Below are 8,009 nucleotides of genomic sequence, written 5' to 3' on the forward strand. Positions count from 1 at the left end.
TCACACTAGGGGGTTTTGTCCACCCCCAGCCATCACACTAGGGGTTTTGTCCACCCCCAGCCATCACACCAGGGGTTTTGTCCACCCCCAGCCATCACACTAGGGGTTTTGTCCACCCCCAGCCATCACACTAGGGGTTTTGTCCACCCCCAGCCATCACACTAGGGGTTTTGTCCACCCCTAGCCATCACACTAGGGGTTTTGTCCACCCCCAGCCATCACACCTGGGGTTTTGTCCACCCCCAGCCATCACACTAGGGGTTTTGTCCACCCCCAGCCATCACACTAGGGGGTTTTGTCCACCCCCAGCCATCACACTAGGGGTTTTGTCCACCCCCAGCCATCACACTAGGGGGTTTTGTCCACCCCCAGCCATCACACTAGGGGTTTTGTCCACCCCCAGCCATCACACCAGGGGTTTTGTCCACCCCCAGCCATCACACTAGGGGTTTTGTCCACCCCCAGCCATCACACTAGGGGTTTTGTCCACCCCCAGCCATCACACTAGGGGTTTTGTCCACCCCTAGCCATCACACTAGGGGTTTTGTCCACCCCCAGCCATCACCCCTGGGGTTTTGTCCACCCCCAGCCATCACACCTGGGGTTTTGTCCACCCCCCAGCCATCACACCTGGGGTTTTGTCCACCCCCCAGCCATCACCCCTGGGGTTTTGTCCACCCCCAGCCGTCACACCTGGGGTTTTGTCCACCCCCAGCCATCACACCTGGGGTTTTGTCCACCCCCAGCCATCACACCTGGGGTTTTGTCCACCCCCAGCCATCACACCTGGGGTTTTGTCCACCCCCAGCCATCACACCTGGGGTTTTGTCCACCCCCAGCCATCACCCCTGGGGTTTTGTCCACCCCCCAGCCATCACACCTGGGGTTTTGTCCACCCCCCAGCCATCACCCCTGGGGTTTTGTCCACCCCCCAGCCATCACCCCTGGGGTTTTGTCCACCCCCAGCTCCGGTCGTGCTACGCATCACCTGTGAATTGCTTCATTAAGGCGGGTCGTAAATATGTTGACAGGTTAGACTTCAGTGACCACACTTGTGGGTTGGTGGCTGTGGCGTCCCTGGCTGTGGCGTCCCTGAGAAAGTGAAAGAGTAGAGTAAGAGACAGGTGAGAGGAACACCTGTGAAGGGAGGGGAACAGGTGCGCCAGGGTAAGGGGGGGAGGGGGGGAGCCCCACAAACAACAAACAACAGGTGAAATTGTCAACGGTCACTGTTTTAATCCTTCGCCACAACCACACACTGGTTAGTGTGTGTGTGTGTGTGTGTGTGTAATTACCTAAGTGTAGTTACAGGATGAGAGCTACGCTCGTGGTGTCCCGTCTTCCCAGCACTCTTTGTCATGTAACGCTTTGAAACTACTGACGGTCTTGGCCTCCACCACCTTCTCACTTAACTTGTTCCAACCGCCTACCACTCTGTTTGCGAAGTGTGTGTGTGTGTGTGTGTGTGTGTGTGTGTGTGTATCACGAAAATAAACACGTGATTAAAAATGTGACAGTGTCAGACCACGGAGGAAAATTGAAACAGGAATTTCCTTAAGTACTTTCGTATATTAATACATCTTCTCCACTCCTTCTGAAGATGTATTAATATACGAAAGTACTTAAGGAAATTCCTGTTTCAATTTTCCTCCGTGGTCTGACACTGTGATTTATATATATATATATATATATATATATATATATATATATATATATATATATATATATATATATATATATATATCCTCGCTTGTATCATAATCCAGAGTTTTGTCTTCGTGACACCGTCAGAAACGTTGACATTGTGGTACAGTAGTTTAGTGATACAGTAGTTTAGTGGTAGCTAAACTAGCGTTTAGACACCACTAACTACCAGCCTGGTTGGTAGTTCCTTGTGTTCCACACACGCCTTGGGCACAGCTGGTACAATCGACTTGAGAATGGTCCAGGACGGACCGAAACGTCGTCGTCCCTTCACCTTCTAGTGTGTGGTCTGGTCAACACAGCTGATACAATCGACTTGAGAATGGTCCAAGACGGACCGAAACGTCGTCGTCCCTTCACCTTCTAGTGTGTGGTCTGGTCAACACAGCAACCAATCCTGTACACGAAACATATTTGGAGAACCAAGGACATTCTTTGGACGGCAACTATCAATTATTGTATAACTTGTAGCACTTCAGTGTTGCATGAAAGACAGGTTTGGAAGCCGCGTGTGTATCACATTGTATGTAGTAGTGCTCCTGGAGGCTACATTATTACCTGATTCACCACGGGAGCGGCGGTGCGTGCCTTGGAGAGAGTAAAACTGGTGTTATTATTGATTGGAAGAGCGTCTTGTGTGATAAATGCCGTCTGGTTCTTGGCCTCCAAGACAAAGGTTGGGCCATGTTCAGGAGCCTTGAAGGCGTGGCTTCTGGACAGTGAAGCCCCTGATATATATATATATATTTTATATATATATATATATATATATATATATTGACATTGTCACATTCTTAATCACGTGTTTATTTTCGTGATATACACACACATATATATATATATATATATATATATATATATATATATATATATATATATATATATATATATATATATATATATATATGTCGTACCTAGTAGCCAGAACGCACTTCTCAGCTTACTATGCAAGGCCCGATTTGCCTAATAAGCCAAGTTTTCATGATATAATTGTTTTTCGACTACCTAACCTACCTAACCTAACCTAACCTAACTTTTTCGGCTACCTAACCTAACCTAACCTATAGAGATAGGTTAGGTTAGGTTAGGTAGGGTTGGTTAGGTTCGGTCATATATCTACGTTAATTTTAACTCCAATAAAAAAAAATTTACCTCATACATAATGAAATGGTTAGCTTTATCATTTCATAAGAAAAAAATTAGAGAAAATATATTTATTCAGGAAAACTTGGCTTACTAGGCAAATCGGGCCTTGCATAGTAGGCCGAGAAGTGAGTTCTGGCTACTAGGTACGACATATATATATATATATATATATATATATCTGGTGTGATAGCCATGCAGGAGTCGCCTTCTTTCGACTCCTCTTTGTTCAAAAGTGGGAGATAGGCTAGAGCATGACCTAGAGATAGGTCATGCAAGAGAAGGGTGGTCACATCCCTCCCCTCCCATCTTTCCCACTTCCTCCCTCTGTTACTGTCCCCCTCTTCCCTCCCCCCCCCCCCTCTCTCTCTCTCCCTTCACCTGTCTTCCCTCCCACTTCTTCACTAATCACCTGTTGCTTCCGCTCATCAGCTGGTATACGCCCCTCGCCCACTATTCTAAAGGTGTCAATAGTGGCTAGTAGCAACCCCCTCTTTGTATGGTATGAAGAACCAGATTTAACACACCTTTGGAAATTGTGGAAGCTTAGAGCTTTTGGATGAACAACCCAGCGGGTTTTCTTCCTATTGGGGAGTGTTGAACATGCTGCTATGGCAGTGTGTCCACTCACAAGATGAGTGACGCTGCCCAATACTGTCACTATGGCGGTGTGTCCACTCACAGGATGAGTGGCGCTGCCCAATACTGTCACTATGGCGGTGTGTCCACTCACAAGATGAGTGGCGCTGCCCAATACTGTCACTATGGCAGTGTGTCCACTCACAGGATGAGTGACGCTGCCCAATACTGTCACTATGGCGGTGTGTCCACTCACAAGATGAGTGGCGCTGCCCAATACTGTCACTATGGCGGTGTGTCCACTCACAAGATGAGTGGCGCTGCCCAATACTGTCACTATGGCAGTGTGTCCACTCACAGGATGAGTGGCGCTGCCCAATACTGTCACTATGGCGGTGTATCCACTCACAAGATGAGTGGCGCTGCCCAATAAACTCGCCCCTCGGGGTAAAATTTAAAAAATTAGAGCTTTATAAGCTTATCTTTAGCTTAAACCCCAACTCCAGAAATTTATTATGAGATATTTAATATTAGTTTTTCTTGATTTTTTCTATAAAGTCCCACATCTGACACGGGATTAGGATAAGGATTTGGGATGGGACGGGGGGGGAAGGAATGGTGTCCCAACCACTTGTGGACGGTCGGGAATTGAACGCCGACCTGCATGATGGAGTGATGTCGAGAATGTTTAAAGAGTGATACACCTGAAGACTGACCGTCTTGAGTTATAATAACCTGAAGTTAGGCCACCACAGAAAACGGGGTTTGAACATAAGAGTGCAGCCCATTCTCTCAATTCGTCATTCTGTAAAGAAAATAAGTTTTTTTCCTAACTAGAAATGTACACACATTCAAACATGTTATCGAGTTCGTGACTCGTAAGATGACCGGTCTCGTAAGATGACCGGTCTCGAAAGATAACCGGTCTCATAAGATGACCGATCACATAAGATGACCGATCACATAAGATGACCGATCTCGTAAGATGACCGATCTCGTAAGATGACCGATCTCGTAAGATGACCGTTCTCGTAAGATGACCGGTCTCGTAAGATGACGTAAGATGACCGGTCCAACGAGGTGGCGTCAAGACCAGTCAATAGGACCCGCTTGTCAAGAGCTGCACCTTGTCAAGCGGTCAGCTGCTCAAAGATGAACTAATGGTTTATTGAATATTTCGCAACCGCTGCTGACGAGCAAGGTTAATGGTGCCTTTTTAATATTGTATGTTCATTGCTTTACTCTCTTGTTCCCCCTCCCTCTCCATCCCTCCCAGCTTCACTATCCCATCCCTACAACCCTTCCCTCTCAGCCTCTCTATCCCATCCCGCTAACCAGTCAGTCAGGAGACCATTGAATAGAATCTATAAATCACTCACACTTGTGCCTTGCCCACAGTCGGTAATTGGATGGTTGAATAATTGTGAAAGAGAGAGACAGGAACGGGAGAGGGATGGGGGATGGGAAGGGGGAAGAATGGATACCGTGGTGGGAATGGAAAGGAATATGCAAACCCGTTGGGCGTTGAATCACTGAGGGATGGGACGGTTCAAACAGGTGAAGGGGCTGCTGGGTTGATGGAACGGGAGTGGGAGGGGGATTTGGGGGGGAGGAGGGGTTGAAGTGAGGTGAGAAAGGTGTTCAGGAAATGGGCGGCCGGTGGGCGCCACCCCGCCCACCAACACACCCTTACACATCCACCCACAAAATTACTTCTTTTGTACACTCAAAGATACTTGGAAACACCTACACAGAGACCAGCAAGTACCCGGATCATCCCTACACACTAACTCTCGACGTTCAGAAACTCGTAACGCCCGAAACAGCTGATGGCGCGTGACACGTGCGTGACGCATAGCACCCCGTGGTTGACATCACGTGGTGACATGACGAGATGCACGTGGTGATGAGGTCGGGAGATGAGATTGATGATCTGACGAGTCTATCTGGCGGGCAAATGCATGAGGTAATGAGGCAATTGTGAGAAAGTACTCGGCCAATATGAGGTCTGGGATATGAGGACAAGAAGCTGGGGTATGAGGACAAGGAGCTGGGATATGAGGACAAGGAGCTGGGATATGAGGACGAGGAGCTGGGATATGAGGACAAGGAGCTGGGATATGAGGACGAGGAGCTGGGATATGAGGACAAGGAGCTGGGATATGAGGACAAGGAGCTGGGATATGAGGACGAGGAGCTGGGATATGAAGATAAGGAGTTGGGATATGAAGATAAGGAGTTGGGATATTAGGATAAGGAGTTGGGATATTAGGATAAGGACTGGGATATGAAGGGAGGTGGGATATGAGGACAGACTTAGGATTTCATTCTCTTTGTTTTTAGATATTTAAAGGCGCTCATTTTTAGGCCCACGTGGCGTTGGAAAAAGTGGTGATATCCACGTGTTGATCACCACGTGCTGGAGGCCACGTGCTGGAGGCCACGTGCTGGAGGCCACGTGGTCAATACAAGCTAGAATCAATAACCAAAACAATACTAAGCGTCCACTGTAGTGATGTACAGAGTGGCACCCACTTAAAACATACGTTCTTCAACGCATGTATCTACACAGTGAAACCTGCTTAAGATGTACACTGTTCAACACATCCCAAGGTGTGCATTAAGAAGAGTAATAACATAACTGAACACATAAAACACCTACATTAAAAAATACATTATTAAATTGTCTATATTTAATTTTTAAACCATTTCCTACTCGCAGTTTACATAATTGACTGATTTCCAAGTGTCACGATTTTACCTGTTGGGGAAGCCAGCGGCGTCCCTGTGACAAAGGTTTTGTTGTGGCTAATGAGGATGACTGAGGCAGGTGATGTACTCTGTGAGTCACACTGAGCACCACCCTCAGGAAATGACTTTGATACTGATGTACACAGTAGCATGTGGTTATGATAGCTCGGTACAGTGATGGGAGGGTTGTAGGTAGCAATTTGTGCCTTCTACTCCAGTAAATACTATCCTCTTTCTCCACTACGAGCTGCTCCTCCACCACCACCATCCTGCTCTTTCTTCAGCACCAACGTGGTCCTCCACCGCCAGCCTGCCCCTTCTCCAGTCTCCTCCTCCACCGAACTCCTGACATCCTACAAGCTGCTCCTCCACCGAACTCCTGACATCCTACAAGCTGCTCCTTCACCGAACTCCTGACATCCTGCAACCTGCTCCTCCACCGCCACCCTGCCCCTTCTCCAACCTGCTCCTCCACCGAACTCCTGACATCCTACAAGCTGCTCCTCCTGCACCGCCAGGCAACAAAGACCCGACATTACAGAGAACAACGTCCCCTTTGTCAAGGAAACAGGTGTGTGGTGGCCGCGCTTCAGGACTCCAGAAGGAGAGGCAGAGAGGGGCCCAACCGGCGTTCAAACAAGGCACCGCCTCAGAAGAAAACTCTAGCGGGACCAGCGATTACCCCCACGTCCTCCGAGTCGGCGTCCGCGCCCACAAAGTTATCTGTGTGATCGTTGATAACACACCGATCACTCGAGCCTGGGACAAAGGCCGCCATAGATACAAGAAAAAATATCAACTTTCATGGTGTACATCAAAAGATGCGGCCATATAAAGGGCCCATTATGTAAGCTGCGGCCGCTCGAGTGATGTGCCTAGCCTCGTTGTGGCTAGGTGCTGTGCCTAGCCTCGTTGTGGCTAGGTGCTGTGCCTAGCCTCGTTGTGGCTAGGTGCTGTGCCTAACCTCGTTGTGGCTAGGTGCTGTGCCTAGCCTCGTTGTGGCTAGGTGCTGTGCCTAGCCTGGTTGTGGCTAGGTTCTGTGACTAGCCTCGTTGTGGCTAGGTGCTGTGCCTAGCCTCGTTGTGGCTAGGTGCTGTGCCTAGCCTGGTTGTGGCTAGGTGCTGTGCCTAGCCTCGTTGTGGCTAGGTACTGTGCCTAGCCTCGTTGTGGCTAGGTGCTGTGCCTAGCGTCGTTGTGGCTAGGTACTGTGCCTAGCCTCGTTATGGCTAGGTACTGTGCCTAGCCTCGTTATGGCTAGGTGCTGTGCCTAGCCTCGTTGTGGCTAGGTACTGTGCCTAGCCTCATTATAGGACAGTCTCCCCTCCACTACAGAGAGAACAACCATGAATATTATTTCATATTGAACATTAAAGACCCAAACGCTCGTTCTAACGACACATCAACAAACTCCTCAATCTGTTCTGTTGCGTCCTACTTGAAGTGAGAGGGAAGATAGGGGTAGACTGTTCACGCCTCAATGGCTTCAAGAACTCCTTCCCCTAGTCTCATCAGAGTCTAGTTGGTCCAGATACACGCACTCCATCTCAAGGGCATCATTACCAGCCATAGACGACAAGTGAAGGGGGGTAGAAATAGCCTAAGCTACTCTATCCCTTTGAGATGTATTTTTTTCTTGTCTCAATAAACATACTTGAACTTGAACGACAAGTGAATCCCTCAAGATAACAAGCAGAAGGGGGAGGGGGGTTGAAGGAGTAGAGATGGACAATGTCTATTGAGGGGATTTAAGGGGTTCCTTATAAAAATGGTCGCAATGATGCTAAATGAGTGCTTTATCTGGTCTTTGACGCCGCCGCCGCCCTGGAAGCCTT

This window comes from Procambarus clarkii, chromosome 90, assembly GCF_040958095.1.
Source record: "Procambarus clarkii isolate CNS0578487 chromosome 90, FALCON_Pclarkii_2.0, whole genome shotgun sequence".
NCBI classification, from domain to species: Eukaryota; Metazoa; Arthropoda; class Malacostraca; order Decapoda; family Cambaridae; genus Procambarus; species Procambarus clarkii.